The sequence below is a fragment of the Temnothorax longispinosus genome, chromosome 6 (assembly GCF_030848805.1).
Source record: "Temnothorax longispinosus isolate EJ_2023e chromosome 6, Tlon_JGU_v1, whole genome shotgun sequence".
Classification (NCBI taxonomy): domain Eukaryota; kingdom Metazoa; phylum Arthropoda; class Insecta; order Hymenoptera; family Formicidae; genus Temnothorax; species Temnothorax longispinosus.
The window spans coordinates 21,319,387-21,340,439 of record NC_092363.1 but is presented as its reverse complement, the minus strand read 5'-3'; the positions used below and the strand labels follow the sequence as shown (position 1 = coordinate 21,340,439).

The window sequence follows — 21,053 nt, the reverse complement described above, 5'->3', positions numbered from 1 at the left end:
GATTAGTGGCGCCAACTGACTGGCATTCATTGGCGCCAGAAACCGTTGCCATTAAACTGGCAAACTCACAAGTGTTTACACAGTAATGCTATTAGCGTATAATATATGAAAAATATTTAACATTTATTAATTAAACACACAGTAAATGACAGCAAGCATATAACCTCAAATTTTGAGGTTATATGCTTTGGCCAATAATCACCAAGTTTGTATCAAGTGTTTGCACTTGCGCTAGTCTTTTTACTGGCGCTAGTCGATTGACGCCACTAATGATTACGTGTGTAAACTCTGCTTAAGGAACATCGATATGTTTGCTTCCGCTGATTAGCTGTTAATTAATACGAGTAGGTATAGACAAATTTTTTTTTAAGCATGTTAAATAGTTGTGCATGTAGCAAGTATAAATACAAAAAAACTTATAAATCCTAAACTAATAAATCGATATGTTGAAATTTTTTTGTCCAGTTGTATATCTAATTGTATTTTATTTGCGTTGCCTATAAAATTTTAATGCATAATACATTATCTTGAAAAACAACAATATTGTTTTTTAAACGTCGAGGGGTGCCACGATTCTTTCTTTTATAATTCTATATTTATTTCATTTGCGTTTTGCTTATGTAAAAATTATCCTAATTGATCCCCGAAACATTTGATTTAAACTGAACATATTACTGGCGAATTCATACGGAGGTAAAAAATGCACGATTGAGAAGATTTGCGAATTAATCTACCGGGTCTCATTTTCTATGGATCTCGAAATTAATCCACCTAACCTCTGGGAACCGATCGATCATACAGATGTAAAATACGTTTTGTATATCGTGAAAACGGCTGCGTGCCAACTGAAAACAGAATAACACTACAATGAAACATTAACTGTAAAATTGAAAGCAAACTCCGGTCCGTTTGAAATCAAAGCTGGATTCTTGTTGTCGAACGAGTGAAAATGCATTTCAAACGCAAAATAAAAAATTTCCGTGCGCGCTGGTACACTTCAATTTCGCCTTTCGTACGTAAACACTCGGTCTGTACGGTCTGCTAGCGGCTTTTTATTGGATCTCGAAATGAGATTCCTTTGAAAGAAAAAATACAGTTTTGGAATAGACGTCGGCAGCACTGTAGTTAATCAATTTGAAAGCGCGTGCAGTTATATAACTTTTAATAAAATTATATATAATTTGTTCTTTATGTACGAGCTACCGACGTGAAAAAATTACTAACTGAATATCTTTTGAGACACTTATTTATATTCTAAGAAAGAGATCTATTAACTAAATGAAACGAGATTTATTAATGGCGGTGACAGACTTTCATAGCCATAAAAGTGTATTAGTCTTATAAGACTGGATGGGCTATGAATCCCTGGAAATGATAACCTGCTAATATTTCATAAAATATACGACATTTCTTTTTTTCAATGTTCAAATGTCATAATGTATGACCAAAAAATCGAAAAATACATGTGTTCTTAAAAATTTTTAAATCTCTCTATCATCTCCATTAAGAACTTTTATATCAATATGCAATTTCTTTTGTCATTTACATCAATATGTTAATAAAAATTTGATTTTTTGCCACTTTTTCAATCTTTCCGACTATTCACATAATTATTCGACGGAACGAAATTGACCTCAGGTAGTCTCTTTGAAGGAATTGCATATTTTGCCCATTCCAAATTGAGATCTGGGGAAGAATGTCCCGAGATCGCGGCCCCGTCATAAGATTATGAAGATTAATTAACTGCAGAAACTATGCTGTGCGCCAACGTCACTAAATTGAATCTCGGGCGGGTTCCTGATTTATGGCGCCACTGCATCGAAACTTTTTCCCGCGAAACGCCTGGATTTGCATCGCATTAAGATTCACGGTCTATCATTCACGGAGAAAAAGAACCTGCCGTTTGTACTTAACTTCTTCCAACAGGCGCCCTTCGAGGACAATCTCGACTTCTCTTCCTTTTAATTTCGTTGGAAATTCGTGTCTCTCCTTTCAACAAAATAAGTAAAATAAAACATTTAATATTAAATATTGCAATACTATTTATTTGTCTTCAATTTCAGTAGATTTCACTTATTTAAGTCTTACAAGAATAACACACTTTTCATTTAATATTTAATTTTTTTATCAGAACAGGAAAAAAATGCACAAATTTTGATGCACGCTTTAACGTCACTATATCAACGCACAAAAGTTTTAATTATAGAGATCACGCAAAAGCTCTATCGACAGTAGAACTGTGAAAGCAGCATTAATTGGGATTGCAATGCTACGATTCATTCAATTTCATTACACGGTTTAATTACCGTGATATGGTAATAATGTGGCTATTAATTACTTTTCACATCCGTTATAAACTAATGCGATACTCTAGTTTGATTTAATGAATGAAGCTTCGACGAAATATAAATGGAATAATTTATGAGAGGAAGTGTTATAGTGATTAATTCGTGTATATATTACTTAATACAGGATACGTATAAAATCGCTCTCAATTACGATAAACTTTGCAAGTTTCATGGGAGAAAATTATTTGCAATATATTACTCAGCGAATGCTTGAGTGATCAAGTACGCTCTTCAATCACGGATATTTCAATCCATATACATTTTGTCTGTCAGTTCATTTAAATGTTTTTATACATTTTTTTTATCTCGATGTAATATTGCATAATAGTATATAATGTTCAAGTAATGGAGATGCATCCATTAAACTGCAATGACCGTTTCTTCATCGATCCTAGAAGATGGATGTGACAGTATTAAAGCAAAGACACTTCTATCAAGCGTGCTCTTTTGTTGATCAAAGGTTAATAATATTAGATGGACTAAAAATGTAATCCTCGTAATATATATTATTGATTCTTAGACTAATGTAACAATGTTTCAAATTTGCGATGTACTATCGTTTATTCTTGTTAGAAATAAGTCATTCAAGAATTTAAGGCTTCATCTATTTAACGATTATTTAAAGACCGTGAAATAAATAAATTTAGAATCAGAATATCAAAATGTTGCAACCGAGATAATACCAGTATCTAATTTATAAATTCATATCTATATCCGACTGAGAGCATAGTTGTTCTAATTTTATCCATAGATCGCGCAAAAACTGCAGCAAACTCGAAGCAAAAAATTCTGACGTTATTACAGAGTCGATCCGATAGTTTATTTTAAGAAGACTTAGGATATATATACTAGACGATATACATCATAATAGAAAATTAGAAAAAAGCTTATAGTTGCAAAAATAAAGTACTTCAATAACCCAAATATTTTCGATATTAATAAAGAATGTCTGTTAATTTGAGAAGAAATAGCAATGCGGAAAGAATTACTTTTAATTGAAAATGCTTTACATCTTTTGCACATATATTATATGTACACTGTTTCACAAATACTAAATACTATATCATTAATTATATAATTAGCATGTCATCAATACGTATAGGACTTAATAAACCATTTTATGTGTCACACTTCTCCATTGGCTGCCCATAAAACATGATACGAATAACGATGCTATGCTACTTTCATTGTTATTACTTGAGAAATTGTCGGCATTTATCTTCACTTCCCGCGAATCGAAAGAACGCGAACACTCGTACGTCTCTATAAAGATCGAAGATCTGAAAACGAAGATTCCCGCGTTTGTAGCTACTCCCATTGTGATTCTGTCGCCTTTTCTTCGCCGGCACTCAACGACATGCCTTCGTCCCGACTGCATTTACCCGACATCGCAAGATATAACAGTTCAACCGAAGATTTCGTCGAGGAGAACTTTAAACCCCCTCGCAATCTGGATTTTGTTTTCGGCGCCGGCCGTGCAAAACGACACACTGGGGAACCACGAAAGTTTTCAGTCCGCGAGACGCCATCCGTGAATTTTCTCCCCTGACGCAAATTTACCCCTTGCTAGCGACGCACATTGACAGAAAAACAAGTACATTTTTCGTCCAATCGTTTCCGTAACTTAACGTTTTATGCACTATCTATATATTTTAAAAGAATATACATATATCAGTCGGAAGAAAAGATATTAAGACAAATTATGACACAAAATGTGTATCTCTTCCTCTTGTAATTATTTAAAATTATTTAAAAATATCAATTAAATGCGTTATACATATGATTAACGAATAATGAATTAGTAAAATTGCGAAATTGCCAAATATTTCATACGTCTGGAATTTTATTTATTTTATTAACCATCGGATCTCTTCTTTGAACGTTAAAGGATTCATAATAATGTAATGTAATGCATGTAATGTAAACGCAACATTAAAAACTTTTAATTCATTATTTATGCCAAAATTTAATTTCGGAAGAGATTACATTTATCACACACGGAAAAAATATGTTACAAGCTAGGAAACGAAAAGTGGAGCTGACATTTCTCAACTACAGGAAACTACGAAACACTCTGTATACGCATGCTCTCAACTAAACGATTTCTCTTAATTTCGCGAAGCGACGCCCGTAAATAGAAAACAAACAAACGGATAACAGTCTCGTCGCGGCCCGTCGGGCGAATTTAACGATGGGGCGCCACGCGAGTGGATATGTTAACTAGATTTTTCGCGTTTTTTTTCTCTTGTTTTTTTGCGTCAGTGTGAAGTGTAGAACAGTTTAACTAGATTCGTCGCAATTTGCAAAAATAAAGCGATGCAAATAAAACGTAATCGTAATAGAAAAGTGGGAAAAACCAATGTTTATCAAAAAATTGAGAAAAAAAAAACAAGCAATGTAAACATGTATCTATACAAAGGCTTGATTTTCGAATAATATGAATTAATAATACATTGAAAAGTCTTCTCAGACTGTTTAAGGAAAACATTTTAAACATTTTTGTCATAATTTAAATAATAAAAAGATTAATTTGATATAAATACATTGTGCAAAAATAAAAAACTAATATGATTTAAGAGCAATATATTCAGAGATACATTTAGGTTCGGATTTTTTATTTAATGTAGAGGATCCGTCTTAAATTTATGACGCCTATCTTTTTTATTACCGTGTATACGTGCATATATATGATGCATTTATAGCACCAATATGTAAGAAATAACATTTATTAAAGTCATAAAAAAAATCAATATGCTATGCAATGAGCAATACATCCTGCTTATATAGAAATAAACTTTTTTTAATGTCCAATATAGCAATATATAAAAACAAGATTCAATAAATAATTTTACCAATGTAATGACGATAAAAATCAAATAAATGTTTTGTAAATTATCGTGTATTTACGTTCGCCCACAATAAATGTTTTATAAATATTTTATAACCATTAAACGTCTATTTTATTAAAAATATCACGTATTCCACGAACAAATGCCTTTCATAAATTGAGATAAAATTTACCCTAATGACAGAAAATTGTATTATCCGGATATTATCATAATGTAGAAATAATGTAAATTATGATTAACTTACAAATCAAAAACTGAAACATCAATAAAATCCGATAAAATCCAATAATATGCAATCAATAATTATCTAGATTCTCTCGCGCAGGAAGGAATTTTTATGAATTAAAGGTCTCTCTTTTTCTCCATCTCTTTCTCCGACTTGTGCACGAGTTTCATCATTTTCGATATAAAAAGGATATCAAAAAATTTATATATTTTATTTTCAATAAGCGACCAGATAACGCACATAATGATAATCCCGAGTCGAGTTGAAAATTTATTGGCACTCGCAAATTGCAATTGGGTTCCTGTATATCCTCTTTTATTTCGAGAAACGTCAAATGATAAAACGGGGAAAAATTAACGGTCGACCTATATCAGCTTTAAATCAGATATCGAACCGTGCGCTAGAAAGCAAGCATAAGAGGAATTTATATTAGTGCCGTGGGAAGAGATCCGTGGTACTCAAATCGCGATAACGTCTTCGTGGCTTCATTAACTTTTATTAACAAATAAAATCCACGAAGAGTTTAATTTAATTATATAAACTATATTAAAATACTGTATTGCATCTAAAATATAAGAGAAATAATAAACTGATAATATAATATAATAATGTCTACTTTTTTAACTACCATTTCATAAAAGATGTAAATATATCCTTTGATAGCTAATATACTAATAAGAGTGTTCACCTATTGTGAATCTAAAAGCTCAAAATCGACGATTCTATAAGCCTTACGTGAATTGTCGTCGTAATCAATTTGTCGTCGTTATAATTGTCCGCAAGCTTCTAACTGATTATGTAAGAGACAAATGAGAGAGCTGTAAGAGCTGTGAAGTGAATAGTGGAACATCGCGACTGCTTTGTTATCTTATACGGCACTAAAACACAGATTCATTCGCAGTAAACTACATTTAAATAACCATTTTGCCCATTCATTTTCATAGTACAACGCAGATAACAAAAATTTGCCAGCGGGTGATCCGGAGTTCTCCCTGGTGCAGTTGAATGCCGTGATAAAAAAAGTCCAAAGAAATTGTACGATTACGCAATTCGCGCGGCGAACGCGCGCGTAAAATGCCGGCACGAGCGTAAAGAAGAGTCCCGTGGGAGAGCTGAGAGCTACTGATGTACACGCCGCGAGATCATAATTCATTGCGGCTGTACGTGCACGGGACGTATTGTGAATACCTTAGATAGTTCACTTCATTTCACCTCCATCGCTTTATCATTAAATATTACCGGACTTACGTCGCGGGAGCTGCTCGCTCGAGCAATCCACAGCGATTTCATTGTTCGCGTTTCGCGGCCTTTACACTCATCAACATTATTATACGAATGTGTACGATTTCGTCTGACGTTCGCGCACCAAATGGCGAATCCTCGATTCCTCGCGGCAAACGGGAAATAATACATAAGCTGTCAAGTATACATATATGTGCAGCAAGATGTCTTGAGTCTACCAACCGCAAAGTACCACGGACCGAACTAAGGGGAACAGTAATTATTTCATTGCTAAGAGGTATTACTATATGTTATAGAATAGTTCTGGAGTTTTATTTAATCTTGACTTGCCACACATATTAATTTCACTTTTTATTTCGCGACTTGGCGAAAATTTGAGTTAAACCGGAAATCTGTAACTTAATCCTTCAAAATTAAAACGCTTTGTTTTGTTGTCAAATCCTCGTCGATTTTCTTACAAGAGCGCTTTGATTTCATCAAGTTTGAATTTGTTAAATTATCTATATCTCGAAGGATAGCTTAGTACAATTAGTCATGTTGTATGATAGACTTATAGTAGACAAGTTATACGAGAAGCAAAACGTACATGAGCAGCATCCTACTATTAGAGAAAACTGAAGTTAACTTACTTCAGTAGGTAACTTTAGCATGAGACTCCTATTTGCTAACCCTTTGTCGACCCTATTTGCCAACCCCAATGTTCAATATTAGACGCCTCGTTAATGAAGTATCGAGTTAAATATTTACGAAGACAACATTCACGGTGTATCAACCGGATGATATAGGTTTCTACTCATTTACCCACGTAAAGCATAATTCATTATGTATATGCATGATATCGTGCATGATATCCTTAACTCTACTGCTCCTTTCAAATCTACTTCATATTCATTTTCAAATGCATAAGTCTGTGCAGCACCTAATACATTTAAATTCCATTTTTTATCTTAGTTTCCCATTTCTAAATACATATTGCAAAAAAGTGAAAATATTATATCGTATTAAAACTATATTATGAAACATTTAAAAGTAAATTTAAACTTGAATTAAAAATTTATATAAAGATTTCGCATTGCAATCTATAATTCCACATTGATAAATTAATATTTTAAACTGCCCTAAAGAAGAAAAGTCAATTAACTAGCTCTTTAGCTGATATCATCTCGAATAATTCAAACGACATTCTCACGGCAATAGTGTCAATTCAGTGCTGTAACGACGACAACGGTTTGCTTGTCTCACTCGCGTTGACGGTGAAACGTGCACACGTACGAATAAAGAGCGTCTACATCGCGGAGATACGTATTACGGGAAGTTCGCGCAATTTCGGGAACAGGTACCGAGGCGGGTTTTCAGGGTGTCGTGTTTAGTGGCGATAAATTTCGGGGTTTGTACCTTAAGACGACCGACTGCACACATGCACACGCATGTGCCTACATATATACGATCGCGCGCTAGTATTGGTACGGCTGTTACAAAGACACCGCGAGAGCAACACGACACAAATTTTCCGTCGCGGCAGCTTACGAGAACATATTTAAGATGTCCTCTCCGCGCGTTCTCATAATCTCCCCAATTTTCATTAGCGCCGCGTAATCCTTATCGAGGAACACGTTTTTCATCCTTTTAATCCAATCCTTTTACCCAATTACTTACGATAATTCATTGCGAATCGCGAACTCTCTTACATATGCAGAATACGAACCTTCCCCTGTCGTGCTATATTAAATATAATGGAAATAATTGGGAAAGAGATCGCGATAAAAGTGAAGAAAACTGCATATATTATTTTATCGAGTATTAAGTTATATTAAAATCATTCTTTACTATAACGCTGCATAATTATCTCTACTGATATGATATAATTCTATGTCACGATATTTCATTCTTGTAATCATATCTTCAATATACGTGAATATATCGCATGTCGCGATTTATTGTCGCGATTATATACTACCTTCAAAGAACTTGCGAAAGCGAGTCCCTAAAGACATCCGTTCGCGAATATGCGACGTAACGACAACATAGAACGTTGCTCGATTTCGTACACGATAGCACGCGAGTTAACATACTCGATGTGAACTGCAAACGAGCAAGATCTTGTACATAACTGGGATAATTGCGTTACGAGTTTAACCGTCCTAACGAGAATAGCGCTAACGATTTCTCGTCGGAGTTTGTACGGCACTCCTCATTACGGGGTGAACGCGTTGTGTCCTTTTAAACAGCGCGTCCCAAGTGTATTTCCCGCGCTCTCTTTCTCTCTTTCTCTTTCCTACTCACAAGACCCGCGTAAAAGCAGAGCTTCTGCCGCTCCGGGACAAAGCGGAGTCAAGAAAGATGTCAGAATAGCGTTTCCGCGCTTTAATCCGTAACACGCGCCGCGCCGCAGGCTCGTTTCCCAGCGAACGTACGGATCAACAAAAGCAGCGTTTCAGGCATTTACGGCGGCACGGGCATGGCGGCGGGCAGGAGAGAAAGAGAATGCCAAGAGGCTGCATCTCATAGAGGTTTTGCGGCGTTCCGCGAGATAAACGCGTTGAGAATAATGCTCGCCACCTTTACCGCTCCTTCACTCGCGATGGCTCTCGCGGTAAATTCATGTACCTACGTGTCTTTCATTCGAACGTCAACGTGAAGACGAAAAGAAGATCGGATGAGCATTTTTAATACGGCCAAAGGTGTCTTAACGGTGTCTTCAAATCATTATGCGCAATCAAAAAATATTCACAACACTCACGATTGCAAAGATAAAATTAAAAGATAAGATTAGAAGATAAGACCATTACATATAGAGTAACGCAGTTATAAGAGAGAATGAAGATTTAGAAAATAAGATATGTAAAAAGTACAAGAGCGGAATATCTAATTTTGCGTAAGATTCATGAGTAAGAAAAGCGTATAAAGTAACTTTACATAGTACTCATTGCCAGTATCGATTAAATTATATACCGCGAGATGAATTAATGTGGAAAGAAAAACGAAAAATTATACCAGAATTTATTAACGTTACTTTTAGATCGTTTTCCTTCAGACATTTTAATATTACTAAGCGTATTACATTCACATATAAATTACGAGACATTTTTATCATAAAACTCGCGATTTTCACGTTTTAGTCTCAGTATTCTGTCGTAAATGATTTTCTCGTTTTGAATTAAGAACTGCTCGCCAAGACATTTTCTGATAATTTCATGAATAACGCTACTCGTAATTGCATAAGGTTTAGTTTTAAAATGATTAATTAATCTGTCAATGTAACATACCTTTGATAATCTTCTTTCCTAAATTGTCAATGTTTCTGTCATAAAGTCGCGAGCGTCATTACCGTGTTATTTTAAGCGTTATAAAAATAATTAATTCTCTCAACCAATTAAAAAGAATTGCATTAATTACTCCCGGAAAAATTTGCAAATTCGCGCAAAACGATCGCAACTTTTCATGAAAAAAAAAAACAACCCCGGTCACGTCGTTATAACTTTTTCTCAACCCAGTAACGTGTAACGTTCGTTACCAACGCATTGATGCCGGTAGATCCGAATTCTGGCGTATATCCAAATTTGCGACAAATTTGCAGAATTTCGACGGCAAATTGAAAGAATGCGGCCGCGTGTGAGCAGCGCGCGAAAAATTGCGCAAACGGAATCTCCGGGGCGGGCAGTGGATATGTATAGCGTATCCCGGATAAATTTCGGGACGAGTATACAGGCGCACACGGACGGTCATGCGATCCCTCTCAATTTAATATAACTGCTTTATAGGGACATTCGAAACGTATGACTTCATATACCGGGGATACGCGCGAGCAATTACAATCGCAATCGCTGCGCCGGTGTTGCCGCAAATTATTTTCGTCCCGGCGCATGAATCACCCCGGTAACGCCCGGTGCGATGCGCGCAATCATTGTCAAAATAAAATTTCCCCCGTTGCTGCCGCGCACCGTAATGCACTGCGCGAGCTAATTAGCGATAACCGTAATACACCGATCATCGGATCGCGACTGCGCCCCCCGCTCTTGTCCCGAGTTAACCAGGTTAACGTCGAGTTGCGGGCAATCGCGAAAAAAAGGTGGAAAAAAAAATAAAAATAAAAACGGTGATTATCGACAGTTTGCTGGCCTCGAGAGTTTCCAATAACGATGTTAAATCGCAGCGTGGAATGAATGATACGTGAGATCCTTTTGCATAAACTGCCCGCTGTTATCACGCAAGATTATCAGGAAGTGCCATTAGCGAGCAATTTTTAACTTAAAACAAAAATGGAAAAATTATTTATAAAATATGAGAATCGCGAGGGCTTTGTAACGGAATGTATGTCTCATAATTCATACGCGCGCGCGTAACGCTCTCATGTAATGTTAAATAAAATACCGTGAAGGAAGTCGAGTTAAAATTTAATTAAAGAGAATGGATCACCACCTACGCGTGGATTCATATTTACGTATTAATATATTCTTTATAACATCGTAAGTCCGGTTTATATTAATAGAGATAGAGATATAATTTCTCTACTGAAGTTCATGAATCTCTCACATGCGACATAATATAATTTCGAGAGAAACAAATGCCTCTCATTCAAAATCCGTGTCAAATTGTGCTCAACTATTTATATCGAGAGACCAAGCTCGAGGCGGAGGGAATCGCACGCAAGCCAGCACAAAATAAAACTTGCGATAAAAAGAACAATGAAATACCACTTACCAAGACGTTGCGCAAAAATCAGACCTGCAAGCCTGCTGCAACATCCGAGAACGAAGATCTCGTATCCATCTGTAAGAAAAAAAACATAAAAACATATTTAACAAAAATTCTCTCTATTTACGCGGCGCGAACTCCAGCAGCTTCGAAATTAATTAAAAATTGTAGCAATGATTACATTTCGCTTCAAAAGCTTATCTCCGTTAATTGGCACAAAATTAAAAAAAAAAACTGCTTCTTTGACGACTGATTTGTACGCAAGTCCGACTCTCGTTATCATTTTCTAAAATTTATATGTATAATTGAAAGAGAACCGATAAAATGTGCAGGAGGGAAAGGATATACTTTTAAAAAGCAATCGATAAAGACGAATAAATAAAATTGTAATTATATCGCTAATAAATAAAAATGGCAAAGTCGCGGCTAGACGAGAAATAAATGACGAGACATAAAAACTCACCAGCCGATGTCATCCTGTCGATCCGAGCTCCTTCGCCGTCGAACGGGAATCACTCACACTATCGGACGCGAAAAACATGACTAATTACCGCGCGCGTTAATTAGCAGCCACTCGGCACTTTATTCGGCGATGCACTTCGATCGTGTAAATAACGCGAGGTACGCGATACTCCGCTTGTCAATTCGCCCGGCCCGGCACTCCCGATTCCCCCCGAAGCCCGAAGCTCGTCGCACGCTCGTGACGTATTTCGCAACTGAAAAATTCAAAAAGATATCTCGCGCAAGATGGCGGCGCAACTACTGATCTACGTACCGCGAACGGCTGTTATGCGAAACCGACATCTCGCCACGTTCATCGCTCGCTATCGTTGACGCTCGGTCGCGCTTACGATGCTTTCTACGTAATTAGCGCGAGACAAATACTCTGATGAAACGGAGTTTTTCCGATCGCTTTCGATCGCACGGGGGAAACGTCGCGTCGGCTCCGGGCTTGGCTCGACGCAACGGGACGAAACACGAAACGCGATCACTCGCGACTCATGCGCGCTAATTGTAAGCCGGAGTACATTACGACGATTGCCCGTCATTACTCCCGACGCTCCCGATACGCGTTCGAGAAACGCGGACTCTACGCTTGAGAATCTTGGAGCAAAGAACGCGAAGGTACAGGACCGCTTCGACACGAAACGACGCGTGCCGGCAGAATTCAGATATTTATTGAATTACACAGAGTCTCGATGAATTGTGATACAGACACCGTATACCTTTTCATTGACCATTGCTACGGTCGAGAACGATCGTACGCCCCTACTAAATTATGTGCTACGATGATCTCGAATGTTCCCGATTCCCGAATCACCTTTCGGCGCTCGCTCGCGTGCTGCTTTGCCCGGGGCCGCGGGGGTATGTGAGGTGTGAGGTATGTCCGTTCATACGCAGCGCGAAGGCCGCGAGCGAAGGGCGCGAAGTTGGGTGAGAGTGGCGGGGGAGGAGGGAGAAGGGAGGAGGCGTCTTCTCGGAATCGGCTCGAGTCGCTTGAGGCCCGAGACTAATCGCTCTCGACGCTGCCGGCGACGAGTCGAATATCAAAATAAAATTGTTTCAATTAAATCTTTGAGACTCTCTGGAGCAAAAAAAAACGCGAAAGTGCGGGACCGCGCGATCCCGCTTCGACACGAAACGAAGCGTGCCAATGGAATTGACGACATTAAATTACGCAGTCTCGATAGATTGTGATATAGATACTGTATAGTTATTTCACTGACCATCGCGACGGTCAAGAACGATCGTACGCTTCTAAATTACGTGTTACGATAATCTTCATCGGTCCTCGATACCTTTCGGCGGTTTCGGCGCCCGCCGCTCCGCGCTCGTTTGCGTGCTACTTTGCCCGGGCCCGGGGAGAGTATGACATGACGTATGACGTATGACCGTTGACCGTGCCGTGCGCCGTATGCAGCGCGAAGTTGGGTGGGAGTGGGGGGGGAGGCGTCTTCTCGGAATCGGCTCGAGCTCGAGGCCCCTGGCTGGCCCGAGGCTCGACTACGCGATTCAAAACAAACAACTTTTCGACGCAGCCGGCTTGTCGAGGTGCCGAATATCCAAATAAAATTGTTTGAAATAAATCTGCTTCTTTTTAAACTGTCTCCTTGCTTTTTCGCGCACGCAGAATGAAACACGTATATATTCAGGCTTTAGAGACGAGAGAGAGAGAGAGGAGGGAATGCGCGGGGGTGTGATGACAAATAAAATGAACAAACTTATTACACATACATGTAACTTAATTGCGTGATTTCGCATATATCGCTTAATATCTAGTTCAAATAGAATTCTGTGTTTCAGTTTACCTAGTTTCATTCAGTTGCATATTTGAATAATACATAATATCCGAAATAATCAATAGATTATTATTCAAATTCAAATGCTTCAATTATCTAATAATCCGAAATATACAAAAAGGTGAATCCGTGAATTTAGGTTTGAACTATTAAAAATTACCTACAAAACTACCTGCAAAACGCGAAATGCAAAATTTATTAAAGTTACGAGTAATTTTTATATTATTATACATTTATATAATATAAATGATGATTTGGTCTCAAGAATATGTTACGATAGTACTTCAACTTTTTGAAATACGGAAATACTTGATATGTTTCTCGATTTTAATGAAGAAATAGTAATTGGTTTACAATTAATTTACATGCTTAGATCGTTTTAACTGCAACGATACTTTTCGCCGTGGAAAATATTCTTTTATAATTAAAAATATATACTAAATAAAGTTTAGCTAACTTAACCGTTATTTTATATTACTTTTTGGATAGTTCGCGCGCGTGCGCACGAATCCAAAGTAAAAAATTCTCATATTCGGATAAATTCGATTTTTCGTGTATTATTATATCAAAATCCAAATCATCATGAAAATAATTGAATAATTCGATAAATTAATTATTTGGATATTTGTAAAGACTTTAATATCGTTTTAATGAAATACATGTTCCGCGTTTGTGTGTTTTTAATAAATACATGTTTAAAAATTGAAAACACAAATCTCTATTGCTTTTCGAAAACAGATTGAAACAATAATTCAAATATAGAACAGTAACATTAATAGTAATAAAAGCGAATGAAAATATCGTTTTGTATGCGTGTTGATAAGATTTATAATATCAAATATATAAATAAAAAAGATATCTTCGTGCAATAAATATTCGGTGTACAAATAATGAAAGAGTTTACGATGACGCAAAATATTCAACGGTAATCGAATAAGCGTATAGATACGGATTTATTTCGCTTTATTCCAAAACGTATCGTATTTCTAATAAAATTTTCCGCATTTCTGTAATCATGTTTCATGTTTCTATAATACGGATATATAAACCATTAATCGTTTGCAGAGTTATCAAAGTATTAATCATAAGACTCAAAGATAAAAATAAAAATGTCGAAAACTAGAAAGCGAAGTTCATGGAGAGCATACGAGAAAAATATTCTTCATCTCGAAATTTGTTCAAACACTTTCGGTTTTATTTTTGTTTCGAGCTTTTAATTAGTTACCTTCGTTATATGACATTATCAACGAACGACAGAAAAAAAAAAGAGAGAAAGAGAGAGAAATAGAGAGAGAGAGAGAAAGTGAAGAAAAAGGAGGAAATAAAATAAAGATTCGAATATAAAGTTAGAGAAAATTATGCATATTATTAGGTTGAAATATATGCGATGAATTTCGCTTTCTAGCTTTCGACACTTCTATTTTTACATATCTTTGAATGGGTACTATTTCATTTGTCGTACGACTAACTTTTCAACCGTGTTAATTGGTTACAAGATAGAAAAGTTCTCAAGTCTCGAGAAATTAGCCAATCAATACGCTTGAAAATTTTGTCGTACGACACATGAAATAGCAGCCTTAGGGCCCGTACACACACTTTTTCGTAATAGTAACAGTAAAGTTTCGACCAATCGCGTTGCTTGAATCGGGAACGTACGGATTACGAAAAGGTGTGTGTCCGGGGCTTTATGATTAATACTTTGACACCTCTGCAGTCTGATTAATGCCTCATAATTTATACATATCTCCGTATTAGAAAAACACGAAATATATGCGACATTATGACGTTGTCGTTGCTGCACTGGACGCTCGACGCTAAGTGGGAGAATACCGAGAATTTCGGCGAACGCGCGAGTGTTATTATTATTTTGACCAGCGCGGTCGCGCGCTACCCGCTTGCTTACAGTAGTTGCACTAGTCGCAGTGTTCCGCGAGATCACGAAGGAATCGGAGCCTCGGCGCGATCGCTCCGCTTCGTCGCGCATTCCGGCGTATCGGAGGCGAGTCTGAAAGTCGAATTTCGTGAGTGATTGTTGTTCGAGACGTCAATTAGTACATACACGCACGATTAACGGCGTTTCTCTGCGTTCGAGCGAGCGCGGAGCGTCGCGTCGCGGCGAAAACGCTCCAAAATGTTCGTGATCGCCTTGCGCCATTGCATTTTTTTTCCCGTCGGAAAAACGATACGCGGAGATATTCAGACGCATTGTACATACGTCGTTCTGTATGGCGCTGCTCGCTGCGAAACGTATCGCGATCGAGCGCAGAGCGAGTGTCGAGTGAATTTACGGGCCGATAATAACTATTCCTCGTGCACGGGTCGGCGATTATGTTACGAGCCGGCGAAATGCCGCGTAACGGCGTGAAGTTTGCCGGCGATAGCTTCAAATCTTTCACGCGTTTGAGTGCGTCGCGATCCGTTATTCCGCGCCGGCCGCGGAAATGTCGGGAGTGCCGTGTGAATTAACGGGCGGTCGTTACGTGGACGTTTATCGGCTCGCGCGAGCATAATTAGCCGATTTTTCGATCAACTTGCGTCACCGCGAGTGAATAGAATTGAAACCCGGAACAATGGAGTCGTCAGTGAGATGTCGACGGCGAGGAGGATTCACCGATTTCCCTGATCTGTGAGTAAATTAATACATCACGTTCGCGTAAGCGATTGTATCTGTAGTTATACATCGTGATTATATACGCTGCAAATAAAATGAAATGAATAATTGTGGTTGTAAGAGCGATATAAATTATAAATTATAAACACGCGGAATATATCGAATTAACCTCGTGCTTCATTTTATATATTTTATCGCGTGCGAAGCGTATAACATTTTATTGTCGTAAAAGAGATTTAAATAACGATCATTATCGTTACAGAATATTTCGTGTACATGATATTTTTTAAAGAATTTACGTTAATTTAACGAAATAAATTAAAATTCTTTATTTCATTGCATATACACACATGTATATTTGTGTATGTATTTGTAGCAAAATTAAAATTTTTAATTTATTTCGCGTATACATATGTTTATTTTACTTGCAATCGCGTTCCACACCGACCACGATTTACCGTCGCTAATTAATAACGGAGGAGCCGAGTGTTTGCCGTTTGCTTTATCCGCGTAATTGCCACTGCTACTACAATTTCGACACGACGCGCGACGGTGACGCGGCTGTTTCTGCCTCTCGGTTTTTATCCTTCGATTAAGCAACCAGATGTGACGCTCGTGTGCGAGTTACACGCTGCTTGAAATCTTTTTTTTTTTAATTGAATCGGAATCTTTACTACGTGAGCTCGGGAGAGACAGTTAATTCGCTAGCGAAAACAACTGGAACCCGAAAATTAAAACTAATCAAATTATGTCTTTAAATTACTGCCGATAAGATTTACTTACGCACGTTGTCTATTTTCTGCCGTTTTATTTTATTTTAAACGAGGATATACTACGGTATTCTGCTTCTCCGGTCTCCCCTGCTTCTTTTAGATTTGTATCTTTTTTATCAAGTATTACGATTTTTTACCGGGGAAAGAAGAATAAAATGGAATATGAAAGTCAAACAGTCAATTCGCTAGCGAAAACAACAATTATTTAATCAAATTATAGCTTCCAATTACTGGATATGATTTCCTTACGCACGTTGTCTATTGTCTGCTTTTTTTTTTTTTTAATTTCAGAAAGATTATTTTAAACGAGAATACGCTATTCTGCTCCCTGCTTCTTTAGATTTGTATCTTTTTTACCAAGTATTACAATTTTCTACGTTGTGCTGGGAAAAGAAGAATAAAATGGAATATAGAAGTCGTGCAAAGAACCATGGCTTCAAAGTGTAGCTTTTATAGAAATAAAAACTTGCTCTACTTATATTTTTTACGAAAATACATTATTTCTTCATTAATTAAATATATAAAATGTTTAAATGCAAATTTAATTTGAAAATAATATAGAGATAATAAGAAGATTTTACGAGGGTATTAAAATTTAATAAAAGCATGCATTGGATGTAAAATAATGCCCTTGGTATTATTTTCCGATTTCGGACATCGAGAGCGTTGTATAACACGAATAATAAATTGAATTTCTTAAATTTCTTGAAAACGAAGAGCGATTTTGATTCTCTTTTTCGTAACTCGACTCTCCGGGGCAAACTGAAAAATTGAAAAACGCGATCGTGTTAACGAGCAAACGTGTTCCAAAAAGTAAAAGATTTCACGTGCTGCCAAATACATTTATCGACGAGTGTAGTGTGTATGAGTTATTTAGTTTCAACGCAGAAAGGAGAGCTTCTCGATATTTCATTTCATTAATTAACCAGTTGATTTAATTTCGGACGCAGCGAAGTTTGCGGAAAGGTGCACGTGTGCGATGAAGTTTGGTGAACTTTACATTTTTAACAATTGCTTTCAAAGAAAATAAAATTTTTGGGATAGGGGACGAACCGTTTGTCGTTCAATAGTTGCATTGCGCCGTAATATTTGTACAATGAAATTTGTTCTGTAAAAATGGCAATGGAATTTTCGCGAAAACCAGATGCAGAGCAGTATTTCCTGTGATATTTTACCTTATTATCTTACCTTTCATTATCATTAAATATAAAATGTAAACTTAATCCGCAGCTTCAAAAGAATTTTTTTCCCAAACTTGACAGTCATCGTGTTGGTCAAATTCAATAATCGGCGATATCAAAATTTTAATCACACAACTAAATGATTAATTTAATCCTATTAAAGCTAATTAAATGAGATATTTAATTAACTAAAAAATTAAAATGTTTGCGGATAAATTTGTTCATAGTCTATTTAAATAAATTGTAAAGCATTCTAAATTATTTTATTTTATCTTTATGAACCGAGTTATAAACGTTTTAGTTTTGGAAATATACTAGAAGAGAAAAAAAGAGAAATAAATAATTGTAAATATTCTCATCATAATTGATTAGAAATTGATTACTTTTAAACGAGTGCAAAAGCTAATGATTTTTAATATTCCATGAAATGGCACAAATAAAAATTACATTTCCATAAAAAATAGTTTGAAATGAAATCATATATATATATATGTCGTCATTGCGAATATTTCCAATAGTAGAATAAGAGAACATACATGTGCGAAATAACGCAAGTTGCTTCGCTCGCGAATTAATGTAATCTTACTTTCGCGTGCAAAAGCAACCACGCCGAGTCTAAGTAAATTATCGTCGGTATCAAGGTGCGCGAAATTTTTTACGCTAATTGGATTTGCGTTAATTGGAACGTCTTTGCTGTTCCCAGGCTTTGCGAATTCTCGAGATTTTAGCGTGTACGAGTGAAAATGTGCGTCTCTATGCACGGTGAACGGATAATTACAAGGGTTGGCTGACTGCAACGGTAACACGGCACGCTTCTTTGCTATCTCGCGGAGATGTTATTAGACGCGTTGGTCTATATTCACATTCTAAACAAGAATAATTGTTTGTACCTGTTTCAACGAATGCGACGTATATATTGGCGCATTTCGGAAGATTTTGCCAATCACGCAACACGATACGACGTACGCGCGACGTTGCGATTACGTTTTGCGGTATCTCGTGTTTTTTAGCCTCGTTGAACAAAATATTAATTTCTTATGGTACACTTTCCAGATTGAATCCTGCAGAAGTTCTTGCAAGATGAAATGCAATTTTGACGCTGAAACGCGATCACAAGAAGAGAACATATTGCTTCGTTTAGTAGCCTTTCTTAGATGAAGAATTGTTTTAAAAAGGTTTTTTTATCTTTTTTTATATTTTTATAATAATGTTTGTATTTTTTCCGAATAAATAAATAACACTCTTTGTTCGGATTTATTTTCAAAATATTTGATAAATAAAATGATGATGAATTATTTTTGAACAAAGAGATTTTCAGCTTTGAATAACTTTTTAATTACGAGCTTTAGTAATAGATATCGATAATTTAATAAATACTAGATAAATAAATAAAGTATAGCATGGATTGAAAATCATAAGATGGACGCCAGAATCAGAGTCGCGCGTTTTCGATAAGAGAAATATTCGTCGGATTTCATCGCGGGGGATTGTAGAAAAAAGAACGCAGGACCGGGAGCAAGTAAAATTTCTCCTTTACAATACCGGACCATTCATAACTGTCAGTGCAACGGCGGGATATATATCGCCGCGTCCACAAAAGCATTCTCTTTCGATGGGAATCCCGACGAGATATCGTCTAATGTAAATATGTACGCTTCTTTCGCGATCCACTCTCTTTTCTTAAAGTATTATGCTCCCTTACTATGTTTACGCAGACCTTTTAATGTCAAAGTCAAATATTTTCATCATAATACCGTTACTTTCGCTGGCTATAGGGCCGAAAAGTTAGATCGCAAAGAATTAACGTTCTATTAAAGTACAGAGTAAATCTTCTCCAACAACAAGTTCATTGCGTATTAATTTAAGGATGCATTATTCTTTCATTCAACCTCTACTTTTACATATCCATCATGTATTAACTTTTTCCCTCTCTACGTTAAAATTTAATTATTCTTACCATGTAAGTCTAAAAGCTAGTGTAATTGAACATATATCATAGACTTAAAGAAATAATCTAGTGTAAAACGAGAAAAATTTTAAGTTTGACTTTTGAATTGACATATCCTTTTGAAAGAGAGCATATCCTTTTATTCTAAAATTTAATAGAGAATTTTACTGACATTTAAATATATTACCTCAACTTCTGCCGCTTTAATTACATTTTATTAAAATTTTACTTTAAAAAAATAAACAGCTTATTTAAATCGTTTATTTGAAAATTACAAAAAATAATTTTATTTTGCAATGCAGTTCCGTTGCTAGAGAGAGCTTGAGATCGTAAAATCGAGATATGTCAAAGATGGTCTCTTTCGACGAGAGATGACCCATCGAGATTTATCAATTCGATATAAATACATCACCCAATTCGTTTGCCGGATGCGAATTTCCCCGTCGTAAGGTAGGACATTTTCCCATGGGAACGAAATGTAATTAACGTCCAAGATCAAACGAAACACCCGTCGTGAGCAACAAGCTCTGTGCCATTTAACGTCCACATTAACTTGTTCATAATATAATATCGTGCCAATGACACGTTCGTGTCATTGCCAAACTTAAATTAGAAATAGGTATTAATTAATAGGATTGCACAATAAATATATAAACTGCATGATAAAAAAGTATATATTTGAAAAACAGAAAAAAAAGAAATAGAGATTGTGTTCTTTCACGAATATACTTTGCTGCATTTCTTTGCGATTTAATAAATATTATCTCAAATAGATTAATAGCTAGAGTCGGAGTAATTAATAAATAAGCTCTTTGTTAATTGAATGTCTCGCTTGAAAATAGTTTACGAAAGAAATCATGAAACGGTTAATTAACAAATA

General features: G+C 36.3%; 1 protein-coding gene across 4 annotated transcripts in view; it reads left to right on the top strand.

Annotated features, from left to right (window-relative positions):
• Positions 1-21,053, top strand: part of Dpr1 (defective proboscis extension response 1) — a 337,775-nt gene that overhangs the window by 128,305 nt on the left and 188,417 nt on the right. Inside the window, exon 1 of one of the 4 annotated variants that reach the window (XM_071780141.1) lies at positions 15,574-16,286. The exons of the other annotated variants lie outside the window; for them this stretch is intronic. The gene's annotated coding sequence lies outside the window, so the exon portion shown is untranslated. Of the gene's footprint in view, positions 1-15,573; positions 16,287-21,053 lie in introns of those variants that run through there. 4 annotated transcript variants of the gene reach the window in all.